This window comes from Vitis riparia, chromosome 15, assembly GCF_004353265.1.
Source record: "Vitis riparia cultivar Riparia Gloire de Montpellier isolate 1030 chromosome 15, EGFV_Vit.rip_1.0, whole genome shotgun sequence".
NCBI lineage: Eukaryota > Viridiplantae > Streptophyta > Magnoliopsida > Vitales > Vitaceae > Vitis > Vitis riparia.
The window spans coordinates 15,497,202-15,507,776 of NC_048445.1; positions in this window are offsets into that span (position 1 = coordinate 15,497,202).

The following is a 10,575-nucleotide window of genomic DNA, read 5'->3' on the forward strand; positions in this document are numbered from 1 at the left end:
TAATCACTCCGGAAGAAGAAGAAGGTCCAGAAGAGGTATGCATTATTGACACGCTAGTGGAGGAGCACTGTAATCAGAATATGCAAGACAAGTTGAATGAAAGTCTTGAGGATCTTGAAGAAGGGTTGTCTGAACCCGCTGATGTGCTTGCTACTCTACAAGGTTGGAGGAGGAAAGAAGAGATTCTACCTTTATTCAATAAAGAGGAGGCACAAGAAGCTGTTAAGGAAGAGATCCCAAAGCTCAATTTGAAACCTCTGCCCATGGAGTTGAAATACACGTACTTGGAAGAAAATAATCAATGCCCTGTTGTTATATCTTCGTCTCTTACCGGTCATTAGGAGATTTCTTTACTTGAAGTTCTTAAGAGGTGCAAGAAAGCAATAGGATGGCAAATATCTAACTTGAAAGGAATTAGTCCTTTGGTTTGTACACATCACATATATATGGAGGAAGAAGCTAAACCAATTTGTCAACCTCAAAGAAGATTGAATCCTCATTTGCAAAAAGTGGTGCGAGCTGAGGTGCTGAAGCTACTTCAAGCGGGTATTATTTATCCCATATTTGACAGCCCTTGGGTGAGTCCTACTCAAGTGGTACCAAAGAAGTCAGGGATTACTGTGGTTCAAAATGAAAAAGGAGAAGAAATTGCTACACGCCTCACTTCAGGTTGGAGGGTGTGTATTGACTATAGGAAATTGAATGTTGTGACAAGGAAAGATCATTTTCCACTCCCGTTTATTGATTAAGTGCTGGAAAGAGTCTCTGGCCATCCATTCTATTGTTTCTTGGATGGGTACTCAGGGTATTTCCAAATTGAAATTGATGTTGAAGATCAGGAGAAGACCACTTTCACATGTCCATTTGGAACATACGCCTACAGAAAAACTCCTTTTGGTTTATGCAATGCACCTGCAACATTCCAAAGATGTATGCTTAGTATCTTTAGTGATATGGTGGAGGGAATTATGGAGGTTTTCATGGATGATATCACCATATATGGAGGTACATTTGAAGAATACTTAGTCAATTTGGAAGTGGTTCTTAACAGATGCATTGAGAAAGACTTGGTGCTCAATTGGGAGAAATGCCACTTTATGGTACGTCAAGGAATTGTCCTTGGCCATATCATCTCCAAGAAAGGCATTGAGGTTGATAAAGCAAAGGTGGAACTTATTGTCAAATTGTCATCCCCAACCACTGTAAAAGGAGTAAGGCAATTCCTTGGCCATGTAGGGTTCTACAGGAGATTTATAAAAGACTTCTCTAAGCTTTCAAAGCCTCTTTGTGAACTTTTAGCTAAGGATGCTAAGTTTATATGGGATGAAAGATGTCAAAAGAGTTTTGATCAATTGAAGCAATTTTTGACAACCGCTCCAATAGTGAGGCCCCCAACTGGCAACTACCCTTTGAAGTAATGTGTGATGCCAGTGACTTTGCTATAGGAGCTGTACTTGGCCAAAGAGAAGATGGGAATCCCTATGTGATCTACTATGCAAGCAAGACATTGAACGAAGCTCAAAGGAACTACACAACTATAGAGAAAGAGTTGTTAGCTGTGGTGTTTGCCTTAGACAAGTTTCGTGCTTATTTGGTAGGGTCTTTCATCATTGTTTTCACTGACCATTCAGCCTTGAAGTATTTACTGACAAAGCAAGATGCAAAAGCAAGGTTGATTAGATGGATTCTTTTATTACAAGAGTTCGATCTCCAAATTAAAGACAAGAAAGGAGTGGAGAATGTGGTAGCTAACCACCTTTCAAGGTTGGCTATAGCACAGAATTTCCATGTCTTATCTATTAATGATGACTTTCCTGAGGAATCACTCATGTTGATAGAGAAAGCTCCTTAGTATGCTCATATTGCTAACTATTTGGTTATTGGTGAAGTTCCAAGTCAGTGGAAAGCACAAGACAAGAAGCACTTCTTTGCAAAGATTCATGCTTATTATTGGGAAGAGCCCTTTCTTTTCAAGTATTGTGCAGATCAGATCATAAGGAAGTGTGTCCCTGAAGAAGAGCAACAAGGAATCCTCAGCCATTGCCATGAGAAGGGATGTGGAGGCCACTTTGCCTCTCAAAAAACAACCATGAAGGTGTTGCAATCAGGGTTTACCTGGCCATCACTTTTCAAAGATGCCCACATCATGTGTAGGAGTTGTGATAGATGTCAAAGGCTCGGGAAGCTAACAAGAAGAAATCAAATGCCCATGAACCCCATCCTAATAGTTGATCTTTTTTATGTTTGGGGTATTGACTTCATGGGACCTTTCCCAATGTCTTTTGGTAACTCTTATATCTTGGTAGGGGTGGACTATGTTTCTAAATGGGTTGAGGCAATCCCCTGTAAACACAATGATCACAGGGTGGTTCTCAAATTTCTTAAGGAGAACATCTTCTCAAGATTTGGGGTGCCCAAGGCCACAATCAATGATGGAGGTACTCATTTTTGCAACAAACCGTTTGAAACCGTATTAGCCAAATATGGAGTGAAGCATAAGGTAGCTACACCTTATCACCCTCAAACTTCCGGGCAAGTGGAGCTAGCAAACAGGGAAATCAAGAACATATTGATGAAAGTGGTGATTACAAGTAGAAAAGATTGGTCTATTAAGCTTCATGATTCATTATGGGCATATAGAACAGCTTATAAGACTATTTTTGGCATGTCTCTCTATCACCTAGTCTATGGCAAAGCATGTCATCTCCCTGTAGAAGTTGAATATAAGGCTTGGTGGGCAATCAAAAGGTTGAGCATGGACTTGATCAGAGTCGGGGCAAAGAGGTGCTTAGACCTTAATGAGATGGAGGAATTAAGAAATGATGCTTACATCAATTCCAAAGTTGTAAAACAGAGGATGAAGAGGTGGCATGATCAACTAATCTCCAATAAAGAATTCGGAAAGGACAAAGAGTCTTACTCTATGACTCAAGGTTCCATATCTTTCCTGGGAAGCTCAAGTCAAGGTGGATAAGTCCTTTCATTATTCACCAAGTGTATCTCAATGGAGTGGTGGAATTACTGAATACCAATGGCACAAACATCTTCAAAGTTAATGGTCATCGTCTCAAGCCATTCATTGAGCCATTCGAACAAGAAAAGGAGGAAATAAACCTCCTTGAGCCACAAAAAGCCTGATCAGAGAAGGGTTAGATGGACTTGGTTTCACCAAAGTCCATATTTTTGTTTAATTATGTTAATTTATAAGCTTTGTAAATTGTTTTGATTTTAATTTTGGTCTTAAATGTTGTTAATTGTATGTAATTTAATCTTTTTGAATGATCAAAATCAGGAGGAATTGCAAGGAAATTGAAAGAAGGAAGCTAGGAATCAAAAGGAGCTCAAAAACAAGGAGAAAGCATGGTCTGCGAAATTTCGCAACCTAAAGTGGACAGCTGCGAAAATCGCCTCTCGCTGCGAAAAAATTTCGCAGCCCTCAGGAGCTGCTGCGAAAATCCCCCTTCTCGCTGTGAAAATCGATTCCCGCTGTGAAACCATTTCGCAACCGCCTAGTGCCCTCTACGAAAATTTTCACAGCTGCGAAGAGGCCCCTTGGCACACGAGTGCCATTTCGCAGCTAAGTACACCCGTTTCGCAGCTGCGAAATGGCTGCGAACTTTCCACGCCTTGAGATCCACTGTTTTGTAGTCGAGACGCCATTTCGAAGGGTGTTTCGCAGCTGCAAAACCACCCTTTGACACATGAGTGCCACTTCACAGCGCCGTACGCCCGTTTCGCAGCTGCGAAATGGGCTGCTAATCGATGCCGAAATTCCCCTCGCTGCGAAAACGCCTAGCCGCTACGAAATTCACACCTCCTTGCTGCGAAAAGTCCCATCTGCTGCGAAAAGGAACAGTGACCCTTGGTGTCCCTTTTAAACGGTATAAAATCCATTTTTCCTATTCTAAACCGTCATTTGAACTTCAAAAAGGTGCCAAGAGGAGCCAAGCCAGAGCACCTTCCCGTTTGCCTCCTTCGCCTGAGCAAGCCGCGCGCACCTTCTACCGTTTTCGTTGACACCACCATGGCCAGAACACGAAGAGCTAAGTCTTTGTCCCCATCGACTCGCCTGAGAGCCCCGAGAGACACGCCTGTCCAAGGTTCCACCTCTGAGCCGCCGCGGCCTCGCCTCGTCCCACCTCCGGTTAATGACGCACCTACCAGTCCTCCGGCCAGGCGCTATAATACAAGGATATCACTTACCATCGTCGGTGCAAGCTCTTCTAGAGGCCAAAAATCAGGTACCGGTCCCCCAAAGAAGAAAGCCAAGGTCTCTGAGCCGATTGATCTGACAGAGTCATCTTCGGAGCCTGAATCAAAGCCTACGCCATCTCCACCGCCTGCCAAAAAGTCTCCACCACCTGCCAAGCCTCAGCCATCTCAGACACCAGCAAGAGAATCTCAAATTCCCTCAAGCATGACTCCTGAGGTAGCTATCAGACGCCCCATGGTGACACAACCGCCAATTGAAGGAAATATGGATTGCAGAGCAAGACCATTCCACTCCAAGCTTTGTTTCGACATTGCGACTTTCAGAATTCCGCCTGAGCTCAGGGAATCCTTTCGTCTGCTACAGAGGTATCATATGGAGCACTTGCTGACTCCCAAGGATTTTTTCTATCCCCGTGTGGCATTGGACTTCTATCAGTCCATGACCACAAACCAGGTCCGAGATCCTACAGTCATCCATTTTACCATAGATGGATGACATGGTATTTTGGGAGCTCGACATATAATAGAAGCACTCCATATCCCCTATGAGCCAGCACGTCCAGAGGATTTTCTAGCTTGGACTCACCCTTCACAGAGTGACATCGTTCATACTCTGTCCAGAGGGGCATCCTCACGCCATTACATCCTAAGGAAGGAGGTTCCCCTCAGCATGTTCTTCATTGATGCACTCCTCCGCCATAACATTTTCCCACTTCAGCATTGGGTGCAGAGGAGAGGAGTGTTGCTGGAGGCATTGTATAGGATCTCTGAGGGATACTTCCTTGGCCCTCACCATCTCATTATGGCTACTCTTCTATACTTTGAAGAGAAGGTGCATCGAAAGAAGCTGCTCCGAGTGGATGCTATTCCATTCCTTTTCCCCAGACTATTATGCCAGATATTGGAGCACCTGGGATACCCAGCAGAGTCTCAGCATGAGCGTAGACATATTTGTCGAGAGATTTTCACTCTCGACAAATGGACCAGTATGACAGCTTATGGTGGTGCAGACCAGGGAGAACCAGCTGGACCAAAGCATCCAGAGCAGCCAGAGGAGCCAATCGACATACCTGCTGACACTCAGCCACCTGCCCCTACAGTGGCCTCTAGTGAGCCTACACCAAAGGTTCCACCCTTTGCTCCTCAAGCCACACCACAGCCTTCCCCTGTTATTCCACCTACATCAGAGCCATCTTTTTCAGCTGAGCCAAGGATAGCTATACCCATTATCGAGTATAGAGGCCTATGCCACACTTTCCAGGCATTGGCCACTTCTCAGAGCATCCTCACTCAGTAGATCACAGCTCTTCGTGCTCATCAGGAGCAAATTGTTGCCACTCAAGCCCAGTACACTGCCATCCTAAGGCAGATTCAGCATCATCTCAGCATTATATCAGCTCCTGAGCATGCCACTCCTAGCCCACCAGAGCCATCACAGGCCTCTCCTTTCATACATGAGGCATAGCCTCATGAGGAGCCCACTATAGGAGAGGCAGAGGCAGCTGAGCCATCACCTCCACAGCATCCTCCACCCACCATCTGATCATTTTGGTAGTTTTCTTCATATATTTCGATTATGTATTTCTTTTATGCATTTATTTATGATAGTAGTACTTGAAATCCCATCATTTTGATATTTCATATATATTGGGATTACTTGTATTACTTGCTTTCATTTTGTACTCACATGAATTAAAGTAATACAAATCTATCACTTTTTTATCACTCTTAGCATTATTTTATTCTTATTTCCTCTACTCATATCCTTTATTCTCTTTGAAACATGTGGTTTCTCCAATCAATACTCGAAATTGATATCACTCAGGAGGTACCACTTCCTCCCTATAATCTCAATCGCTCATGCCACATTGAGGATAATGTTCAGCTAGGTTGGGGGGAGAGAATAGTTTAGCATACTATATTCAGAAACTATCAACTAACACTTAGATTTTTGTGGAAAAGTAAGGTTTGGTCCTTTGGAAGTGGAAATGATTTTAAAGCTTCAATTTGCATAATGCCTTCTCTTATTGAATTATGTTTAGCAAAGTATTTGATAACTCTTGTTGAAATTTGAGTTTATATTTCTTTAATGTTCCATGCGAGAGTTTGATCATCATGCCACTTAAATTTTTTTGGAAGTGATCAGCATGATCTTGTAAAGTATATTACTTTTTAGTACTTTTTCTCTCCTTCATTGCTAAGGGACTAGCAATATGTCGGTTGGGGGAGTGATTACTACTCAAAAAGTGCTATTTGATAGCTTGTAATTAACTCTTTTAAACACTTTTGAGTAGTAGTTATCACTTTTTAACCCAATTAACATATTAAGGACCTTTGCAATCATTTCTAATCACTTTGTGTAAGTTTTGGTTTTTTTGTTAGTAATTTGATCACCAAAGGAATCTGGGATTGAGGAGAGCTCTTTGGAATCCATGGCAAAGCAATGGAAAGCTCAGAAACATGAAGAACCAAAGCTTTGAAGCTTTGAAGTCCTTTTCCATAAGCAAATCCGGAATGCAAGGAGGGAAAGCAAAGAGAAATCTACCATGAAGCATACCTAAGGACAGTCACTGTCAATCACTTTTGGAGTTTTTCCTGGAGCTCAATTTATGCATACTATATGTCGTTTCGAAGCTCGGGAAGTTAGTAATCCAATGCTTCAAATAGTGTGCGATTTAGAGTTGAAATGAAGGAGTTACAACCATTGGAAGCCGATCACTCCAAGTTGAAGGCAAATTTCGCAGGGTTGCGAAATCAGCCTTTGGCTGCGAAATGGTGTCCTTCATGCTGCGAAATTTCGCAGCCCTCTTGCACGGCTGCGAAATTCTCCTGAAGCTTCCCTATATTTGCGACCGACATTTTTTGAGATATTTTGCTTTAGATATTTGATGTCTAAATCCCCAAATTCTCCTTGTAATCCACCTATCATAGGATTCCTTAGTCTTTAAGCAAGAACAAAGGGTAAATAACCCCATATTTAATGCTTGTAAGTTTCCATGAAAAAAAGGGACGGAAGCTTGTACACAGACAACTTTGTATAGTTTTTTAAGGAAGTAAAATTCAGAGCCTTTGCTCTGCCTTACCTACTCGTTTTGATTGTATATATTTATTTAATTTTTCTTACTAGCCAAACAAGCTCTAAGGATGTTTCCTCAAAGAATGAGTGGCTGGGCTTTTAGTTCCTTGGAGCTAAGGTTGCCGGGTAAGGCCCCAATTGCAAGAATTGGTAGTTTTGTTGTTTTAGCCATTAATGAAGAGAAAGTGTGACCCATTAATGATTTCTATGTTTTTAGTTAACTTAAAAACACCTTCAATTCACCTGAGCCAACACTTGGTAAGGCAAGTGATTTCCCTCCATGGAGATGCACTAGTTTACCTCTTGCGAGCTTTTGGGAGGTGACTTGAAGGTAGGATTTTCTAGAATTGCCAACACTTGGTAAGCTTTTGGACTCCAAGGAGACATCCATTAGTTATCTCTTGCGAGCATGAGAAGGGAAGTCCAAGGTTAATGATCACCTTGAATGGCAAATGCTAGGTGAGAGGCACGAGCCATTGCAAGTTGCATCAGTGAAAGGGAATTAGTGCTGAAATCCATTAAAGGGAAGCATCTGTACAACACCGATTAGAGAATTGACTATATGTTAATTCTCTAATGCGAGGAAATGAACCAAGTGACCAGAGCTCTGTCTTTGCATGAGAAGTCTCCCCTGTGAACCTAAAACTCCAAGGAATGCTTTTCTTCATAAGTAATTTTCATTACATTCTTTTTAGTTAGCTTCAAACAAAACCTTTTTCAACCAAAGTTTATGTTTTTTCTTAAGCTAACCTTGAAATGAAAAAGCACCAATTTAACTTTGAATTGGTATCAGTTGTGAGTTGAAAGCCCTTCCCAGTGAACGATCCTAGAGCCACTATGCTATATTAGCTAAAGCTATCCTAATGCATGGTGATATAGGTTATAAATTTTGTTGATTACTCCCTCAATCAAGGAACACCAGCTGGACATGAATTAGCTGAGACACCAATTGGGAACTACGAATCATGAGGACAAGCATTGATAGCTTCCATGTATCTCTCCCAACACTCATAAAATTTCTCATTCTCTTTAGTTGAGAAGTTTGAAATTTGCCTTTTCAAGCCGTTGGTCCTATGAGTCGAAAAAAATTTCTTGAGAAATTCAGCTTGCAAATCAGTCCAAGTTCGGATACTCCTTGGCCTTAAAGAATTAAGCCAAATCTTGGTCTTATCCTTTAAAGTGAAAGGAAATAGCTTGAGCCTCATCAAGTCAATTGAAGCTCCTCTTTCTCAAAAGTATTACAAACATCCTCAAATTCCTTGATATGCGCATAGGGATTCTCACTTTCCATCCCATGGAAAGTAGGTAGAAGTAGCACAACATGTGGTTGGATCACTAGCTGCTCTGTAAGTGGCACTATACATGACGATGCACTCATACAAGGTGGATGCATGCGGTTTCTTATGGATCAGTATGCGTTGATATTCTCCTCTGGAGCATGTTGACTATGTTGATCTTCAGGTGTAGCTTCCATCATGTTCACACACAACTCCAACTTTGTTTCGTGAGGATTTTTTATTTTCACAAGTCTTCCCTCACTATCTCGTATCCAATATGGAATGCACAACTAGTAATAACTGAAACAAAAATAAAGAAAACAAAAAAAACAGTACTAGAAAAAAAAATTAAGGATAACTAAAACTAGATAAAAGATAAACTAAAAATAAATAAATAAAATAAAAAGAGTTAGTAAATGAAAAGAAAAATCACCAAACTTGTGATAAAGATAACAAGTGTTCTGAAAAGATCATATCACTGTAAAGTGGCACCATCCCCGGCAACGACACCATTTGATTCATTCCCAATTGGTGTACCTTTGATTCAGTCCTCATACGGGAGTTATCAACAAAATTTATAAACCTAATTCACCATATACTAGGGTAGCATAGCTAGCATAGCATAGTTGTTCTAGGATCGTCCACAAGGATGGGTTTTCATTTCACACGTGATATTAGTTACAACATTGAAATGGTGTTTTTTCTTTTATGAGTTAGCTTTAAAAGAAAACATAAAGTTGGTTGAAAAGGGTTGGTTTTAAGCTAACCAAAATAGTAACTGAGTTTAATTACAAAGAAAAGGTTTCTTGGAGTTTCAGGTTTCTTATACAAAAGGGGAGATTCCGGATCTTTTCCTCGCATTGGGGATTTAACCTATAGTTATCCTCCCAACCGGTGTGTTACAGCTACTTCCCATTAATGGTTTCAATGCTAAATCCCTCTCACTGAATCATCTTGCAATGGCTCATACCTCTCACCTAGTATTTACCATTCAAGGTGATTCTTAACCTTGGATTACCCTTCAAAAGCTCGCAGGAGATAACTAATGAATGTCTCTAGGGAGTCCAAAAGCTTACCAAGTGTTGGCTATTCTAGGTAATCCTACCTTTAAACCACCTCCCAAAGGCTTGCAAGAGATAACTAATGGAACTCTATGGATTGAGTCCGAAAAGATTACCAAGTGTTGGCTTAGGTGATTATAAGGGATTTTAAGTTAACTAAAAATATAAAAACCATTAACGGGTCACAACCTTCTCTTCATTAAAAACTGAAACAAGGAAAACTCCCACTTTTGTATCCGAATCCCTTACCTAGCTTCTTTCAATCCAAGAAACAAAAAGCCTAGCCACTCATCTTATGAGAAAACATCCTTAGAGGTTGTTTGGCTAGAAAGAAAATAAAATCAAAATGAGTAGGTAAGGTAGAGCAAGGCTCTGCATATTTATTACTAAAAATGTATAAGTGATCCCCAAGAATTTCTTCCGAGATTTTGAGATAGATCTTATAAAAAGAGATATCTTGAGACATATATATAGAGATATTTTTAACCCTTCAATTAGATATCCTAAATATCTTAAAAGATCTTTAGTTTATTACAAGGAGAGAATAGGTAATTACACAAAATATCTTAAGATAAAAATCTAACGGAGTTGGTGCAAAAATATCTGAGATTACATGAAGATTTCGCAAGGGGTTACGAAATTCATCAGTTTCGCAAGGCTTGCGAAATTCCTTCTTGGGCAATTTGCAAGGGCTTACGAATTTCATGAATGTTAGATTCCTTCTCTGATTCTCTTCCTTGCATACTTGATTGATTTGGAAAAGGCTTCGAAGCTCTCCCAAACTTGGATTCTTCGTGTAATTTAGCTTCAATCTTGCTTTGCCATGGACTATACCAAGTTCTCCCTCATTCTTGGCTTGTTTTAATGATCGAAAATCTATCAAAAACATCAAAACTTGCCAAAAACTAATTAGAAACACTTGCAAGGGTCCTTAATGTGCCAATTGAGT